The following is a 20,083-nucleotide window of genomic DNA, read 5'->3' on the forward strand; positions in this document are numbered from 1 at the left end:
CTGATTTGCCTTTCCAGGTTGCTTGGTTGGCCAAAAAGGGCGTATGCGTTTTTTCCTGAATATATTCAGGAAAAAACGCATACGCCCTTTATGGCCAAGGGCATCATTGTCGAGGTTTTGCCGCTTTTCCTGTGCTTTAAAGGCGATTCGAATCTCCCTCCTGAAATCTGTTTCCTGCAATTCTGCCTTGCTTTCAAATCCTCTTCGTTGCCTTCCCTCAATATATTTGTGGACGAGAGTGATCATTTATAAGTCTGCAGGTTTGTGAATTGCAGTGCCCCTGAGCTCCATTTTTCAACTCGCTTTCTTGGGAGCTGGCCGCAAAAGCGCAGGATTGCTTCAGGCCCTATTCTGGTCCCGGCGGCAGGCTGAGCCTGTGGTTAATTCTTCTTCCTGATGGGAAAATAGAGTGACCTGTGCCTGTTCCAACACCTAGAGCTAGTCTCTCATTGGTTCCCCCTCTTCCCGTTCATCCTCAGAACAAATTGCAACCTGTACGGAACAGGAGGTTAAAGGTGCTGATTCTCCAAGGAGGGAGATTGCTTGTAAAGCGGCTGGAATGGCGAACCCGCGCACAAGGAGATGAGAAATGAGGTGCGTTTTGGAAACCTTTCCCGATCACACGGTGTACCATCTTCTGGGTTTTTCATGCATGTTTTCGATGTAGGAAGATGCCCTTGAACCTGGAGATTTGGGACCCATGGGATGGGTACCACGCAGTATTACTTTAAAGGGTCTGCGTTTGCTCACCCAACCTCACCAAACCTCTCAGCCCCAAGAGTGTCCACCCTTATGTCTCAATCAGCTGTGGGTCTAGATATGGTCAATCCAGGTGGCATCACAGCCCCTGCACGAATTTTGGAAGAATTTCTCTCTCTTTCACTGTCTTTGTTTCACGGGTTTTTAAAAGTAATTGATTTTTATAATGGGGTTTAGCTGCTTTTCACTGCTGTGTTTATGCCGCTTTACACCCACTTGACTCACTTACAGAGAGATATCAATACATAGGTTTTAAGATTCTTACTAGTCAGATATATTCTTGGGCGGTGAATAGTGGGTGTTGAGTCCAATTCACTGAGCTAGGAGTAAGTCTTGTCTATTACATATTGGGTTTATGGAACGGTATCTGAGCTAATTTGAAACCCTTGTTTTATGCATCACCCCACCTCACCTTTCCCGTTAAGCAGCCATAGTGTGTTTTCTAAACGTGTGACTCTGTTCTGTTTTGTAATTCAGTTCAAGGGTAGCGGTGTTTACACTCCCTCTATAAGTGATATCTTATGATAAGTGTCTTTTTCTGTGTGACTTATTTCACTTAGAATCGTCGTACCTAAATCCACTCATCATGCTGCTGCTAGCCTTATGACGTTGATTTCATGGCTGAGTGATATTCCATTGTACATAAGGACCACAACTTCTTTATCCATTTTTCTCTTTCCTGGGATATTTAAGGTGTAACGAAGTGGAGGTTCTTGTCAACAGAGCAGCCCTAAACTTTGGGGTGCCTGTGTCTTGCTGATTTTTAGTTTTCCCAATTTATACGCCCATAAGTGGAAGTGCCCTATGCTCTCTAAGCTGAGTTTTTCAGATGTTTCAGGACACACGGTACACTTCTCCAGAGTGGCTGTTGTCAATTTACATCTCGCCCATCAACGTAGCAAGGCTCCCGTTTCTCCATGGCCTGTCCTGCATTTCTGGTTTTGACACTTTATTCAGCATGGCCCTTTTGACCGATGGGAAGCGAGACTTCTTTGTAGCGCTGATTTGCCTTTCCAGGTTGCTTGGTTGGCCAAAAAGGGCGTATGCGTTTTTTCCTGAATATATTCAGGAAAAAACGCATACGCCCTTTTTGGCCAAGGGCATCATTGTCGAGGTTTTGCCGCTTTTCCTGTGCTTTAAAGGCGATTCGAATCTCCCTCCTGAAATCTGTTTGCTGCAATTCTGCCTTGCTTTCAAATCCTCTTCGTTGCCTTCCCTCAATATATTTGTGGACGAGAGTGATCATTTATAAGTCTGCAGGTTTGTGAATTGCAGTGCCCCTGAGCTCCATTTTTCAACTCGCTTTCTTGGGAGCTGGCCGCAAAAGCGCAGGATTGCTTCAGGCCCTACTCTGGTCCCGGGCGGCAGGCTGAGCCTGTGGTTAATTCTTCTTCCTGATGGGAAAATACAGTGACCTGTGCCTGTCCCAACACCTAGAGCTAGTCTCTCATTGGTTCCCCCTCTTCCCGTTCATCCTCAGGACAAATTGCAACCTGTACGGAACAGGAGGTTAAAGGTGCTGATTCTCCAAGGAGGGAGATTGCTTGTAAAGCGGCTGGAATGGCGAACCCGAGCACAAGGAGATGAGAAATGAGGTGCGTTTTAGAAACCTTTCCCGATCACACGGTGTACCATCTTCTGGGTTTCTCATGCATGTTTTCGATGTAGGAAGATGCCCTTGAACCTGGAGATTTGGGACCCATGGGATGGGTACCACGCAGTATTACTTTAAAGGGTCTGCGTTTGCTCACCCAACTTCACCAAACCTCTCAGCCCCAAGAGTGTCCACCCTTATGTCTCAATCAGCTGTGGGTCTAGTTATGGTCAATCCAGGTGGCATCACAGCCCCTGAACGAATTTTGTAAGAATTTCTCTCTCTTTCACTGTCTTTGTTTCACGGGTTGTTAAAAGTAATTGATTTTTATAATGGGGTTTAGCTGCTTTTCACTGCTGTGTTTATGCCGCTTTACACCCACTTGACTCACTTACAGAGAGATATCAATACATAGGTTTTAAGATTCTTACTAGTCAGATATATTCTTGGCCGGTGAATAGGGGGTGTTGAGTCCAATTCACTGAGCTAGGAGTAAGTCTTGTCTATTACATATTGGGTTTATGGAACGATATCTGAGCTAATTTGAAACCCTTGTTTTATGCATCACCCCACCTCACCTTTCCCGTTAAGCAGCCATAGTGTGTTTTCTAAACGTGTGACTCTGTTCTGTTTTGTAATTCAGTTCAAGGGTAGCGGTGTTTACACTCCCTCTATAAGTGATATCTTATGATAACTGTCTTTTTCTGTGTGACTTATTTCACTTAGAATCGTCGTACCTAAATCCACTCATCATGCTGCTGCTATCCTTATGACGTTGATTTCATGGCTGAGTGATATTCCATTGTACATAAGGACCACAACTTCTTTATCCATTTTTCTCTTTCCTGGGATATTTAAGGTGTAACGAAGTGGAGGTTCTTGTCAACAGAGCAGCCCTAAACTTTGGGGTGCCTGTGTCTTGCTGATTTTTAGTTTTCCCAATTTATACGCCCATAAGTGGAAGTGCCCTATGCTCTCTAAGCTGAGTTTTTCAGATGTTTCAGGACACACGGTACACTTCTCCAGAGTGGCTGTTGTCAATTTACATCTCGCCCATCAACGTAGCAAGGCTCCCGTTTCTCCATGGCCTGTCCTGCATTTCTGGTTTTGACACTTTATTCAGCATGGCCCTTTTGACCGATGGGAAGCGAGACTTCTTTGTAGCGCTGATTTGCCTTTCCAGGTTGCTTGGTTGGCCAAAAAGGGCGTATGCGTTTTTTCCTGAATATATTCAGGAAAAAACGCATACGCCCTTTTTGGCCAAGGGCATCATTGTCGAGGTTTTGCCGCTTTTCCTGTGCTTTAAAGGCGATTCGAATCTCCCTCCTGAAATCTGTTTGCTGCAATTCTGCCTTGCTTTCAAATCCTCTTCGTTGCCTTCCCTCAATATATTTGTGGACGAGAGTGATCATTTATAAGTCTGCAGGTTTGTGAATTGCAGTGCCCCTGAGCTCCATTTTTCAACTCGCTTTCTTGGGAGCTGGCCGCAAAAGCGCAGGATTGCTTCAGGCCCTACTCTGGTCCCGGGCGGCAGGCTGAGCCTGTGGTTAATTCTTCTTCCTGATGGGAAAATAGAGTGACCTGTGCCTGTCCCAACACCTAGAGCTAGTCTCTCATTGGTTCCCCCTCATCCCGTTCATCCTCAGGATAAATTGCAACCTGTACGGAACAGGAGGTTAAAGGTGCTGATTCTCCAAGGAGGGAGATTGCTTGTAAAGCGGCTGGAATGGCGAACCCGCGCACAAGGAGATGAGAAATGAGGTGCGTTTTAGAAACCTTTCCCGATCACACGGTGTACCATCTTCTGGGTTTCTCATGCATGTTTTTGATATAGGAAGATGCCCTTGAACCTGGAGATTTGGGACCCATGGGATGGGTACCACGCAGTATTACTTTAAAGGGTCTGCGTTTGCTCACCCAACCTCACCAAACCTCTCAGCCCCAAGAGTGTCCACCCTTATGTCTCAATCAGCTGTGGGTCTAGATATGGTCAATCCAGGTGGCATCACAGCCCCTGAACGAATTTTGGAAGAATTTCTCTCTCTTTCACTGTCTTTGTTTCACGGGTTTTTAAAAGTAATTGATTTTTATAATGGGGTTTAGCTGCTTTTCACTGCTGTGTTTATGCCGCTTTACACCCACTTGACTCACTTACAGAGAGATATCAATACATAGGTTTTAAGATTCTTACTAGTCAGATATATTCTTGGGCGGTGAATAGGGGATGTTGAGTCCAATTCACTGAGTTAGGAGTAAGTCTTGTCTATTACATATTGGGTTTATGGAACGGTATCTGAGCTAATTTGAAACCCTTGTTTTATGCATCACCCCACCTCACCTTTCCCGTTAAGCAGCCATAGTGTGTTTTCTAAACGTGTGACTCTGTTCTGTTTTGTAATTCAGTTCAAGGGTAGCGGTGTTTACACTCCCTCTATAAGTGATATCTTATGATAAGTGTCTTTTTCTGTGTGACTTATTTCACTTAGAATCGTCGTACCTAAATCCACTCATCATGCTGCTGCTAGCCTTATGACGTTGATTTCATGGCTGAGTGATATTCCATTGTACATAAGGACCACAACTTCTTTATCCATTTTTCTCTTTCCTGGGATATTTAAGGTGTAACGAAGTGGAGGTTCTTGTCAACAGAGCAGCCCTAAACTTTGGGGTGCCTGTGTCTTGCTGATTTTTAGTTTTCCCAATTTATACGCCCATAAGTGGAAGTGCCCTATGCTCTCTAAGCTGAGTTTTTCAGATGTTTCAGGACACACGGTACACTTCTCCAGAGTGGCTGTTGTCAATTTACATCTCGCCCATCAACGTAGCAAGGCTCCCGTTTCTCCATGGCCTGTCCTGCATTTCTGGTTTTGACACTTTATTCAGCATGGCCCTTTTGACCGATGGGAAGCGAGACTTCTTTGTAGCGCTGATTTGCCTTTCCAGGTTGCTTGGTTGGCCAAAAAGGGCGTATGCGTTTTTTCCTGAATATATTCAGGAAAAAACGCATACGCCCTTTTTGGCCAAGGGCATCATTGTCGAGGTTTTGCCGCTTTTCCTGTGCTTTAAAGGCGATTCGAATCTCCCTCCTGAAATCTGTTTGCTGCAATTCTGCCTTGCTTTCAAATCCTCTTCGTTGCCTTCCCTCAATATATTTGTGGACGAGAGTGATCATTTATAAGTCTGCAGGTTTGTGAATTGCAGTGCCCCTGAGCTCCATTTTTCAACTCGCTTTCTTGGGAGCTGGCCGCAAAAGCGCAGGATTGCTTTAGGCCCTACTCTGGTCCCGGGCGGCAGGCTGAGCCTGTGGTTAATTCTTCTTCCTGATGGGAAAATAGAGTGACCTGTGCCTGTTCCAACACCTAGAGCTAGTCTCTCATTGGTTCCCCCTCATCCCGTTCATCCTCAGGACAAATTGCAACCTGTACGGAACAGGAGGTTAAAGGTGCTGATTCTCCAAGGAGGGAGATTGCTTGTAAAGCGGCTGGAATGGCGAACCCGCGCACAAGGAGATGAGAAATGAGGTGCGTTTTAGAAACCTTTCCCGATCACACGGTGTACCATCTTCTGGGTTTCTCATGCATGTTTTCGATGTAGGAAGATGCCCTTGAACCTGGAGATTTGGGACCCATGGGATGGGTACCACGCAGTATTACTTTAAAGAGTCTGCGTTTGCTCACCCAACCTCACCAAACCTCTCAGCCCCAAGAGTGTCCACCCTTATGTCTCAATCAGCTGTGGGTCTAGATATGGTCAATCCAGGTGAAATCACAGCCCCTGAACGAATTTTGTAAGAATTTCTCTCTCTTTCACTGTCTTTGTTTCACGGGTTTTTAAAAGTAATTGATTTTTATAATGGGGTTTAGCTGCTTTTCACTGCTGTGTTTATGCCGCTTTACACCCACTTGACTCACTTACAGAGAGATATCAATACATAGGTTTTAAGATTCTTACTAGTCAGATATATTCTTGGGCGGTGAATAGGGGGTGTTGAGTCCAATTCACTGAGCTAGGAGTAAGTCTTGTCTATTACATATTGGGTTTATGGAACGGTATCTGAGCTAATTTGAAACCCTTGTTTTATGCATCACCCCACCTCACCTTTCCCGTTAAGCAGCCATAGTGTGTTTTCTAAACGTGGGACTCTTTTCTGTTTTGTAATTCAGTTCAAGGGTAGCGGTGTTTACACTCCCTGTATAAGTGATATCTTATGATAAGTGTCTTTTTCTGTGTGACTTATTTCACTTAGAATCGTCGAACCTAAATCCAATCATCATGCTGCTGCTAGCCTTATGACGTTGATTTCATGGCTGAGTGATATTCCATTGTACATAAGGACCACAACTTCTTTATCCATTTTTCTCTTTCCTGGGATATTTAAGGTGTAACGAAGTGGAGGTTCTTGTCAACAGAGCAGCCCTAAACTTTGGGGTGCCTGTGTCTTGCTGATTTTTAGTTTTCCCAATTTATACGCCCATAAGTGGAAGTGCCCTATGCTCTCTAAGCTGAGTTTTTCAGATGTTTCAGGACACACGGTACACTTCTGCAGAGTGGCTGTTGTCAATTTACATCTCGCCCATCAACGTAGCAAGGCTCCCGTTTCTCCATGGCCTGTCCTGCATTTCTGGTTTTGACACTTTATTCAGCATGGCCCTTTTGACCGATGGGATGCGAGACTTCTTTGTAGCGCTGATTTGCCTTTCCAGGTTGCTTGGTTGGCCAAAAAGGGCGTATGCGTTTTTTCCTGAATATATTCAGGAAAAAACGCATACGCCCTTTTTGGCCAAGGGCATCATTGTCGAGGTTTTGCCGCTTTTCCTGTGCTTTAAAGGCGATTCGAATCTCCCTCCTGAAATCTGTTTCCTGCAATTCTGCCTTGCTTTCAAATCCTCTTCGTTGCCTTCCCTCAATATATTTGTGGACGAGAGTGATCATTTATAAGTCTGCAGGTTTGTGAATTGCAGTGCCCCTGAGCTCCATTTTTCAACTCGCTTTCTTGGGAGCTGGCCGCAAAAGCGTAGGATTGCTTCAGGACCTACTCTGGTCCCGGGCGGCAGGCTGAGCCTGTGGTTAATTCTTCTTCCTGATGGGAAAATAGAGTGACCTGTGCCTGTCCCAACACCTAGAGCTAGTCTCTCATTGGTTCCCCCTCATCCCGTTCATCCTCAGGATAAATTGCAACCTGTACGGAACAGGAGGTTAAAGGTGCTGATTCTCCAAGGAGGGAGATTGCTTGTAAAGCGGCTGGAATGGCGAACCCGCGCACAAGGAGATGAGAAATGAGGTGCGTTTTAGAAACCTTTCCCGATCACACGGTGTACCATCTTCTGGGTTTCTCATGCATGTTTTCGATGTAGGAAGATGCCCTTGAACCTGGAGATTTGGGACCCATGGGATGGGTACCACGCAGTATTACTTTAAAGGGTCTGCGTTTGCTCACCCAACCTCACCAAACCTCTCAGCCCCAAGAGTGTCCACCCTTATGTCTCAATCAGCTGTGGGTCTAGATATGGTCAATCCAGGTGGCATCACAGCCCCTGAACGAATTTTGGAAGAATTTCTCTCTCTTTCACTGTCTTTGTTTCACGGGTTTTTAAAAGTAATTGATTTTTATAATGGGGTTTAGCTGCTTTTCACTGCTGTGTTTATGCCGCTTTACACCCACTTGACTCACTTACAGAGAGATATCAATACATAGGTTTTAAGATTCTTACTAGTCAGATATATTCTTGGGCGGTGAATAGGGGATGTTGAGTCCAATTCACTGAGTTAGGAGTAAGTCTTGTCTATTACATATTGGGTTTATGGAACGGTATCTGAGCTAATTTGAAACCCTTGTTTTATGCATCACCCCACCTCACCTTTCCCTTTAAGCAGCCATAGTGTGTTTTCTAAACGTGTGACTCTGTTCTGTTTTGTAATTCAGTTCAAGGGTAGCGGTGTTTACACTCCCTCTATAAGTGATATCTTATGATAAGTGTCTTTTTCTGTGTGACTTATTTCACTTAGAATCGTCGTACCTAAATCCACTCATCATGCTGCTGCTAGCCTTATGACGTTGATTTCATGGCTGAGTGATATTCCATTGTACATAAGGACCACAACTTCTTTATCCATTTTTCTCTTTCCTGGGATATTTAAGGTGTAACGAAGTGGAGGTTCTTGTCAACAGAGCAGCCCTAAACTTTGGGGTGCCTGTGTCTTGCTGATTTTTAGTTTTCCCAATTTATACGCCCATAAGTGGAAGTGCCCTATGCTCTCTAAGCTGAGTTTTTCAGATGTTTCAGGACACACGGTACACTTCACCAGAGTGGCTGTTGTCAATTTACATCTCGCCCATCAACGTAGCAAGACTCCCGTTTCTCCATGGCCTGTCCTGCATTTCTGGTTTTGACACTTTATTCAGCATGGCCCTTTTGACCGATGGGAAGCGAGACTTCTTTGTAGCGCTGATTTGCCTTTCCAGGTTGCTTGGTTGGCCAAAAAGGGCGTATGCGTTTTTTCCTGAATATATTCAGGAAAAAACGCATACGCCCTTTTTGGCCAAGGGCATCATTGTCGAGGTTTTGCCGCTTTTCCTGTGCTTTAAAGGCGATTCGAATCTCCCTCCTGAAATCTGTTTGCTGCAATTCTGCCTTGCTTTCAAATCCTCTTCGTTGCCTTCCCTCAATATATTTGTGGACGAGAGTGATCATTTATAAGTCTGCAGGTTTGTGAATTGCAGTGCCCCTGAGCTCCATTTTTCAACTCGCTTTCTTGGGAGCTGGCCGCAAAAGCGCAGGATTGCTTCAGGCCCTACTCTGGTCCCGGGCGGCAGGCTGAGCCTGTGGTTAATTCTTCTTCCTGATGGGAAAATACAGTGACCTGTGCCTGTCCCAACACCTAGAGCTAGTCTCTCATTGGTTCCCCCTCTTCCCGTTCATCCTCAGGACAAATTGCAACCTGTACGGAACAGGAGGTTAAAGGTGCTGATTCTCCAAGGAGGGAGATTGCTTGTAAAGCGGCTGGAATGGCGAACCCGAGCACAAGGAGATGAGAAATGAGGTGCGTTTTAGAAACCTTTCCCGATCACACGGTGTACCATCTTCTGGGTTTCTCATGCATGTTTTCGATGTAGGAAGATGCCCTTGAACCTGGAGATTTGGGACCCATGGGATGGGTACCACGCAGTATTACTTTAAAGGGTCTGCGTTTGCTCACCCAACTTCACCAAACCTCTCAGCCCCAAGAGTGTCCACCCTTATGTCTCAATCAGCTGTGGGTCTAGTTATGGTCAATCCAGGTGGCATCACAGCCCCTGAACGAATTTTGTAAGAATTTCTCTCTCTTTCACTGTCTTTGTTTCACGGGTTTTTAAAAGTAATTGATTTTTATAATGGGGTTTAGCTGCTTTTCACTGCTGTGTTTATGCCGCTTTACACCCACTTGACTCACTTACAGAGAGATATCAATACATAGGTTTTAAGATTCTTACTAGTCAGATATATTCTTGGCCGGTGAATAGGGGGTGTTGAGTCCAATTCACTGAGCTAGGAGTAAGTCTTGTCTATTACATATTGGGTTTATGGAACGATATCTGAGCTAATTTGAAACCCTTGTTTTATGCATCACCCCACCTCACCTTTCCCGTTAAGCAGCCATAGTGTGTTTTCTAAACGTGTGACTCTGTTCTGTTTTGTAATTCAGTTCAAGGGTAGCGGTGTTTACACTCCCTCTATAAGTGATATCTTATGATAAGTGTCTTTTTCTGTGTGACTTATTTCACTTAGAATCGTCGTACCTAAATCCACTCATCATGCTGCTGCTAGCCTTATGACGTTGATTTCATGGCTGAGTGATATTCCATTGTACATAAGGACCACAACTTCTTTATCCATTTTTCTCTTTCCTGGGATATTTAAGGTGTAACGAAGTGGAGGTTCTTGTCAACAGAGCAGCCCTAAACTTTGGGGTGCCTGTGTCTTGCTGATTTTTAGTTTTCCCAATTTATACGCCCATAAGTGGAAGTGCCCTATGCTCTCTAAGCTGAGTTTTTCAGATGTTTCAGGACACACCGTACACTTCTCCAGAGTGGCTGTTGTCAATTTACATCTCGCCCATCAACGTAGCAAGGCTCCCGTTTCTCCATGGCCTGTCCTGAATTTCTGGTTTTGACACTTTATTCAGCATGGCCCTTTTGACCGATGGGAAGCGAGACTTCTTTGTAGCGCTGATTTGCCTTTCCAGGTTGCTTGGTGGCCAAAAAGGGCGCATGCGTTTTTTCCTGAATATATTCAGGAAAAAACGCATGCGCCCTTTTTGGCCAACGGCATCATTGTCGAGGTTTTGCCGCTTTTCCTGTGCTTTAAAGGCGATTCGAATCTCCCTCCTGAAATCTGTTTCTTGCAATTCTGCCTTGCTTTCAAATCCTCTTCGTTGCCTTCCCTCAATATATTTGTGGACGAGAGTTATCATTTATAAGTCTGCAGGTTTGTGAATTGCAGTGCCCCTGAGCTCCATTTTTCAACTCGCTTTCTTGGGAGCTGGCCGCAAAAGCGCAGGATTGCTTCAGGCCCTATTCTGGTCCCGGGCGGCAGGCTGAGCCTGTGGTTAATTCTTCTTCCTGATGGGAAAATAGAGTGACCTGTGCCTGTCCCAACTCCTAGAGCTGGTCTCTCATTGGTTCCCCTCTTCCCGTTCATCCTCAGGACAAATTGCAACCTGTACGGAACAGGAGGTTAAAGGTGCTGATTCTCCAAGGAGGGAGATTGCTAGTAAAGCGGCTGGAATGGCGAACCCGAGCACAAGGAGATGAGAAATGAGGTGCGTTTTGGAAACCTTTCCCGATCACACGGTGTACCATCTTCTGGGTTTCTCATGCATGTTTTCGATGTAGGAAGATGCCCTTGAACCTGGAGATTTGGGTCCCATGGGATGGGTACCACGCAGTATTACTTTAAAGGGTCTGCGTTTCCTCATCCAAACTCAGCAAACCTCTCAGCCCCAAGAGTGTCCACCCTTATGTCTCAATCAGCTGTGGGTCTAGATATGGTCAATCCAGGTGGCATCACAGCCCCTGCACGAATTTTGTAAGAATTGTTCTCTCATTCCCTGTCTTTGTTTCACGGGTTTTTAAAAGTAATTGATTTTTATAATGGGGTTTAGCTGCTTTTCACTGCTGTGTTTATGCCACTTTACACCCACTTGACTCACTTCCAGAGAGATATCAATACATAGGTTTTAAGATTCTTACTAGTCTGATATATTCTTGGGCGGTGAATAGGGGGTGTTGAGTCCAATTCACTGAACTAGGAGTAGGTCTTGTCTATTACCTATTGGGTTTATGGAATGGTATCTGAGCTAATTTGAAACCCTTGTTTTATGCATCACCCCACCTCACCTTTCCCGTTAAGCAGCCATAGTGTGTTTTCTAAACGTGTGACTCTGTTCTGTTTTGTAATTCAGTTCAAGGGTAGCGGTTTTTATGTTCCCTCTATAAGTGATATTTATGATAAGTGTCTTTTTCTGTGTGACTTATTTCACTTAGAATCGTCGTACCTCAATCCACTCATCATGCTGCTACTAGCCTTATGACGTTGATTTCATGGCTGAGTGATATTCCATTGTACATAAGGACCACAACTTCTTTATCCATTTTTCTCTTTCCTGGGATATTTAAGGTGTAACGAAGTGGAGGTTCTTGTCAACAGAGCAGCCCTAAACTTTGGGGTGCCTGTGTCTTGCTGATTTTTAATTTTCCCAATTTATACGCCCATGAGTTGAAGTGCCCTATGCTCTCTAAGCTGAGTTTTTTAGATGTTTCAGGACACACCGTACACTTCTCCAGAGGGTTTGTTGGCAATTTACATCCTGCCCATCAGCGTAGCAAGGCTCCCGTTTCTCCATGGCCTGTCCTGCATTTCTGGTTTTGACACTTTATTCAGCATGGCCCTTTTGACCGATGGGAAGCGAGACTTCTTTGTAGCGCTGATTTGCCTTTCCAGGTTGCTTGGTTGGCCAAAAAGGGCGTATGCGTTTTTTCCTGAATATATTCAGGAAAAAACGCATACGCCCTTTTTGGCCAAGGGCATCATTGTCGAGGTTTTGCCGCTTTTCCTGTGCTTTAAAGGCGATTCGAATCTCCCTCCTGAAATCTGTTTCCTGCAATTCTGCCTTGCTTTCAAATCCTCTTCGTTGCCTTCCCTCGATATATTTGTGGATGAGAGTGATCATTTATAAGTCTGCAAGTTTGTGAATTGCAGTGCCCCTGAGCTCCATTTTTCAACTCGCTTTCTTGGGAGCTGGCCGCAAAAGCGCAGGATTGCTTCAGGCCCTATTCTGGTACCGGGCGGGAGGCTGAGCCTGTGGTTAATTCTTCTTCCTGATGGGAAAATAGAGTGACCTGTGCCTGTCCCAACACCTAGAGCTAGTCTCTCATTGGTTCCCTCTCTTCCCGTTCATCCTCAGGACAAATTGCAACCTTTACGGAACAGGAGGTTAAAGGTGCTGATTCTTCAAAGAGGGAGATTGCTAGTAAAGCGGCTGGAATGGCGAACCCAAGCACAAGGAGATGAGAAATGAGGTGCGTTTTAGAAACGTTTCCCGATCACACGGTGTATCATCTTCTGGGTTTCTCATGCATGTTTTCGATGTAGGAAGATGCCCTTGAACCTGGAGATTTGGGACCCATGGGATGGGTACCACGCAGTATTACTTTAAAGGGTGTGCATTTGCTCACCCAACCTCACCAAACCTCTCAGCCCCAAGAGTGTCCACCCTTATGTCTCAATCAGCTGTGGGTCTAGATATGGTAAATCCAGGTGGCATCACACCCCCTGAACGAATTTTGTAAGAATTTCTCTCTCTTTCACTGTCTTTGTTTCACGGGTTTTTAAAAGTAATGGATTTTTATAATGGGGTTTATCTGCTTTTCACTGCTGTGTTTATGCCGCTTTACACCCACTTGACTCACTTACAGAGAGATATCAATACATAGGTTTTAAGAGTCTTAGTAGTCAGATATATTCTTGGGCGGTGAATAGGGGGTGTTGAGTCCAATTCACTGAACTAGGAGTAGGTCTTGTCTATTACCTATTGGGTTTATGGAACGGTATCTGAGCTAATTTGAAACCCTTGTTTTATGCATCACCCCACCTCACCTTTCCCGTTAAGCAGCCATAGTGTGTTTTCTAAACGTGTGACTCTGTTCTGTTTTGTAATTCAGTTCAAGGGTAGCGGTTTTTATGTTCCCTCTATAAGTGATATTTATGATAAGTGTCTTTTTCTGTGTGACTTATTTCACTTAGAATCGTCGTACCTAAATCCACTCATCATGCTGCTACTAGCCTTATGACGTTGATTTCATGGCTGAGTGATATTCCATTGTACATAAGGACCACTACTTCTTTATCCATTTTTCTCTTTCCTGGGATATTTAAGGTGTAACGAAGTGGAGGTTCTTGTCAACAGAGCAGCCCTAAACTTTGGGGTGCCTGTGTCTTGCTGATTTTTAATTTTCCCAATTTATACGCCCATGAGTTGAAGTGCCCTATGCTCTCTAAGCTCAGTTTTTTAGATGTTTCAGGACACACCGTACACTTCTCCAGAGTGGCTGTTCGAAATTTACATCCTGCCCATCAGCGTAGCAAGGCTCCCGTTTCTCCATGGCCTGTCCTGCATTTCTGGTTTTGACACTTTATTCAGCATGGCCCTTTTGACCGATGGGAAGCGAGACTTCTTTGTAGCGCTGATTTGCCTTTCCAGGTTGCTTGGTTGGCCAAAAAGGGCGTATGCGTTTTTTCCTGAATATATTCAGGAAAAAACGCATACGCCCTTTTTGGCCAAGGGCATCATTGTCGAGGTTTTGCCGCTTTTCCTGTGCTTTAAAGGCGATTCGAATCTCCCTCTTGAAATCTGTTTCCTGCAATTCTGCCTTGCTTTCAAATCCTCTTAGTTGCCTTCCCTCAATATATTTGTGGACGAGAGTGATCATTTATAAGACTGCAGGTTTGTGAATTGCAGTGCCCCTGAGCTCCATTTTTCAACTCGCTTTCTTGGGAGCTGGCCGCAAAAGCGCAGGATTGCTTCAGGCCCTATTCTGGTCCCGGGCGGCAGGCTGAGCCTGTGGTTAATTCTTCTTCCTGATGGGAAAATAGAGTGACCTGTGCCTGTCCCAACACCTAGAGCTAGTCTCTCATTGGTTCCCCCTCTTCCCGTTCATCCTCAGGACAAATTGCAACCTGTACGGAACAGGAGGTTAAAGGTGCTGATTCTCCAAGGAGGGAGATTGCTTGTAAAGCGGCTGGAATGGCGAACCCGCGCACAAGGAGATGAGAAATGAGGTGCGTTTTAGAAACCTTTCCCGATCACACGGTGTACCATCTTCTGGGTTTCTCATGCATGTTTTCGATGTAGGAAGATGCCCTTGAACCTGGAGATTTGGGACCCATGGGATGGGTACCACGCAGTATTACTTTAAAGGGTCTGCGTTTGCTCACCCAACCTCACCAAACCTCTCAGCCCCAAGAGTGTCCACCCTTATGTCTCAATCAGCTGTGGGTCTAGATATGGTCAATCCAGGTGGCATCACAGCCCCTGCACGAATTTTGGAAGAATTTCTCTCTCTTTCACTGTCTTTGTTTCACGGGTTTTTAAAAGTAATTGATTTTTATAATGGGGTTTAGCTGCTTTTCACTGCTGTGTTTATGCCGCTTTACACCCACTTGACTCACTTACAGAGAGATATCAATACATAGGTTTTAAGATTCTTACTAGTCAGATATATTCTTGGGCGGTGAATAGGGGGTGTTGAGTCCAATTCACTGAGCTAGGAGTAAGTCTTGTCTATTACATATTGGGTTTATGGAACGGTATCTGAGCTAATTTGAAACCCTTGTTTTATGCATCACCCCACCTCACCTTTCCCGTTAAGCAGCCATAGTGTGTTTTCTAAACGTGTGACTCTGTTCTGTTTTGTAATTCAGTTCAAGGGTAGCGGTGTTTACACTCCCTCTATAAGTGATATCTTATGATAAGTGTCTTTTTCTGTGTGACTTATTTCACTTAGAATCGTCGTACCTAAATCCACTCATCATGCTGCTGCTAGCCTTATGACGTTGATTTCATGGCTGAGTGATATTCCATTGTACATAAGGACCACAACTTCTTTATCCATTTTTCTCTTTCCTGGGATATTTAAGGTGTAACGAAGTGGAGGTTCTTGTCAACAGAGCAGCCCTAAACTTTGGGGTGCCTGTGTCTTGCTGATTTTTAGTTTTCCCAATTTATACGCCCATGAGTGGAAGTGCCCTATGCTCTCTAAGCTGAGTTTTTTAGATGTTTCAGGACACACCGTACACTTCTCCAGAGTGGCTGTTGTCAATTTACATCTCGCCCATCAGCGTAGCAAGGCTCCCGTTTCTCCATGGCCTGTCCTGCATTTCTGGTTTTGACACTTTATTCAGCATGGCCCTTTTGACCGATGGGAAGCGAGACTTCTTTGTAGCGCTGATTTGCCTTTCCAGGTTGCTTGGTTGGCCAAAAAGGGCGTATGCGTTTTTTCCTGAATATATTCAGGAAAAAACGCATACGCCCTTTTTGGCCAAGGGCATCATTGTCGAGGTTTTGCCGCTTTTCCTGTGCTTTAAAGGCGATTCGAATCTCCCTCCTGAAATCTGTTTCCTGCAATTCTGCCTTGCTTTCAAATCCTCTTCGTTGCCTTCCCTCAATATATTTGTGGACGAGAGTGATCATTTATAAGTCTGCAGGTTTGTGAATTGCAGTGCCCCTGAGCTCCATTTTTCAACTCGCTTTCTTGGGAGCTGGCCGCAAAAGCGCAGGATTGCTTCAGGCCCTACTCTTGTCCCGGGCGGCAGGCTGAGCCTGTGGTTAATTGTTCTTCCTGATGGGAAAATAGAGTGACCTGTGCCTGTCCCAAAACCTAGAGCTAGTCTCTCATTGGTTCCCCCTCTTCCCGTTCATCCTCAGGAAAAATTGCAACCTGTACGGAACAGGAGGTTAAAGGTGCTGATTCTCCAAGGAGGGAGATTGCTAGTAAAGCGGCTGGAATGGCGAACCCGAGCACAAGGAGATGAGAAATGAGGTGCGTTTTGGAAACCTTTCCCGATCACACGGTGTACCATCTTCTGGGTTTCTCATGCATGTTTTCGATGTAGGAAGATGCCCTTGAACCTGGAGATTTTGGACCCATGGGATGGGTACCACGCAGTATTACTTTAAAGGGTCTGCGTTTCCTCACCCAACCTCACCAAACCTCTCAGCCCCAAGAGTGTCCACCCTTATGTCTCAATCAACTGTGGGTCTAGATATGGTCAATCCAGGTGGCATCACAGCCCCTGCACGAATTTTGTAAGACTTCTTCTCTCCTTCACTGTCTTTGTTTCACGGGTTTTAAAAGTAATTGATTTTTATAATGGGGTTTAGCTGCTTTTCACTGCTGTGTTTATGCCGCTTTACACCCACTTGACGCACTTCCAGAGAGATATCAATACATAGGTTTTAAGATTCTTACTAGTCAGATATATTCTTGGTCGGTGAATAGGGGGTGTTGAGTCCAATTCACTGAGCAGGCAGTAGGTCTTGTCTATTACATATTGGATTTATGGAACTGTATCTAAGCTAATTTTAAACCCTTGTTTTATGCATCACCCCACCTCACCTTTCCCGTTAAGCACCCATAGTGTGTTTTCTAAACGTGTGACTCTGTTCTGTTTTGTAATTCAGTTCAAGGGTAGCGGTTTTTACATTCCCTCTATAAGTGATATCTTATGATAAGTGTCTTTTTCTGTGTGACTTATTTCACTTAGGATCGTCGTACCTAAATCCACTCATCATGCTGCTAGTAGCCTTATGACGTTGATTTCATGGCTGAGTGATATTCCATTGTACATAAGGACCACAACTTCTTTATCCATTTTTCTCTTTCCTGGGATATTTAAGGTGTAACGAAATGGAGGTTCTTGTCAACAGAGCAGCCCTAAACTTTGGGGTGCCTGTGTCTTGCTGATTTTTAGTTTTCCCAATTTATACGCCCATGAGTGGAAGTGCCCTATGCTCTCTAAGCTGAGTTTTTTAGATGTTTCAGGACACACCGTACACTTCTCCAGAGTGGCTGTTGGCAATTTACATCCTGCCCATCAGCGTAGCAAGGCTCCCGTTTCTCCATGGCCTGTCCTGCATTTCTGGTTTTGACACTTTATTCAGCATGGCCCTTTTGAACGATGGGAAGCGAGACTTCTTTGTAGCGCTGATTTACCTTTCCAGGTTGCTTGGTTGGCCAAAAAGGGCGTATGCGTTTTTTCCTGAATATATTCAGGAAAAAACGCATACGCCCTTTTTGGCCAAGGGCATCCTTGTCGAGGTTTTGCCGCTTTTCCTGTGCTTTAAAGGCGATTCGAATCTCCCTCCTGAAATCTGTTTCCTGCAATTCTGCCTTGCTTTCAAATCCTCTTCGTTGCCTTCCCTCGATATATTTGTGGATGAGAGTGATCATTTATAAGTCTGCAGGTTTCTGAATTGCAGTGCCCCTGAGCTCCATTTTTCAACTCGCTTTCTTGGGAGCTGGCCGCAAAAGCGCAGGATTGCTTCAGGCCCTATTCTGGTCCCGGGCGGGAGGCTGAGCCTGTGGTTAATTCTTCTTCCTGATGGGAAAATAGAGTGACCTGTGCCTGTCCCAACACCTAGAGCTAGTCTCTCATTGGTTCCCTCTCTTCCCGTTCATCCTCAGGACAAATTGCAACCTTTACGGAACAGGAGGTTAAAGGTGCTGATTCTTCAAAGAGGGAGATTGCTACTAAAGCGGCTGGAATGGCGAACCCAAGCACAAGGAGATGAGAAATGAGGTGCGTTTTAGAAACGTTTCCCGATCACACGGTGTATCATCTTCTGGGTTTCTCATGCATGTTTTCGATGTAGGAAGAGGCCCTTGAACCTGGAGATTTGGGACCCATGGGATGGGTACCACGCAGTATTACTTTAAAGGGTGTGCATTTGCTCACCCAACCTCACCAAACCTCTCAGCCCCAAGAGTGTCCACCCTTATGTCTCAATCAGCTGTGGGTCTAGATATGGTCAATCCAGGTGGCATCACACCCCCTGAACGAATTTTGTAAGAATTTCTCTCTCTTTCACTGTCTTTGTTTCACGGGTTTTTAAAAGTAATTGATTTTTATAATGGGGTTTATCTGCTTTTCACTGCTGTGTTTATGCCGCTTTACACCCACTTGACTCACTTACAGAGAGATATCAATACAAAGGTTTTAAGAGTCTTAGTAGTCAGATATATTCTTGGGCGGTGAATAGGGGGTGTTGAGTCCAATTCACTGAACTAGGAGTAGGTCTTGTCTGTTACCTATTGGGTTTATGGAACGGTATCTGAGCTAATTTGAAACCCTTGTTTTATGCATCACCCCACCTCACCTTTCCCGTTAAGCAGCCATAGTGTGTTTTCTAAACGTGTGACTCTGTTCTGTTTTGTAATTCAGTTCAAGGGTAGCGGTTTTTATGTTCCCTCTATAAGTGATATTTATGATAAGTGTCTTTTTCTGTGTGACTTATTTCACTTAGAATCGTCGTACCTCAATCCACTCATCATGCTGCTACTAGCCTTATGACGTTGATTTCATGGCTGAGTGATATTCCATTGTACATAAGGACCACTACTTCTTTATCCATTTTTCTCTTTCCTGGGATATTTAAGGTGTAACGAAGTGGAGGTTCTTGTCAACAGAGCAGCCCTAAACTTTGGGGTGCCTGTGTCTTGCTGATTTTTAATTTTCCCAATTTATACGCCCATGAGTTGAAGTGCCCTATGCTCTCTAAGCTCAGTTTTTTAGATGTTTCAGGACACACCGTACACTTCTCCAGAGTGGCTGTTCGAAATTTACATCCTGCCCATCAGCGTAGCAAGGCTCCCGTTTCTCCATGGCCTGTCCTGCATTTCTGGTTTTGACACTTTATTCAGCATGGCCCTTTTGACCGATGGGAAGCGATACTTCTTTGTAGCGCTGATTTGCCTTTCCAGGTTGTTTGGTTGGCCAAAAAGGGCGTATGCGTTTTTTCCTGAATATATTCAGGAAAAAACGCATACGCCCTTTTTGGCCAAGGGCATCATTGTCGAGGTTTTGCCGCTTTTCCTGTGCTTTAAAGGCGATTCAAATCTCCCTCTTGAAATCTGTTTCCTGCAATTCTGCCTTGCTTTCAAATCCTCTTCGTTGCCTTCCCTCAATATATTTGTGGACGAGAGTGATCATTTATAAGACTGCAGGTTTGTGAATTGCAGTGCCCCTGAGCTCTATTTTTCAACTCGCTTTCTTGGGAGCTGGCCGCAAAAGCGCAGGATTGCTTCAGGCCCTATTCTGGTCCCGGGCGGCAGGCTGAGCCTGTGGTTAATTCTTCTTCCTGATGGGAAAATAGAGTGACTTGTGCCTGTCCCAACACTTAGAGCTAGTTTCTCATTGGTTCCCCCTCTTCCCGTTCATCCTCAGGACAAATTGCAACCTGTACGGAACAGGAGGTTAAAGGTGCTGATTCTCCAAGGAGGGATATTGCTAGTAAAGCGGCTGAAATGGCGAACCCGCGCACAAGGAGATGAGAAATGAGGTGCGTTTTAGAAACCTTTCCCGATCACACGGTGTACCATCTTCTGGGTTTCTCATGCATGTTTTCGATGTAGGAAGATGCCCTTGAACCTGGATATTTGGGACCCATGGGATGGGTACCACGCAGTATTACGTT

Source organism: Balaenoptera physalus (assembly GCF_965194825.1).
Source record: "Balaenoptera physalus genome assembly, chromosome: 8".
Lineage (NCBI taxonomy): Eukaryota > Metazoa > Chordata > Mammalia > Artiodactyla > Balaenopteridae > Balaenoptera > Balaenoptera physalus.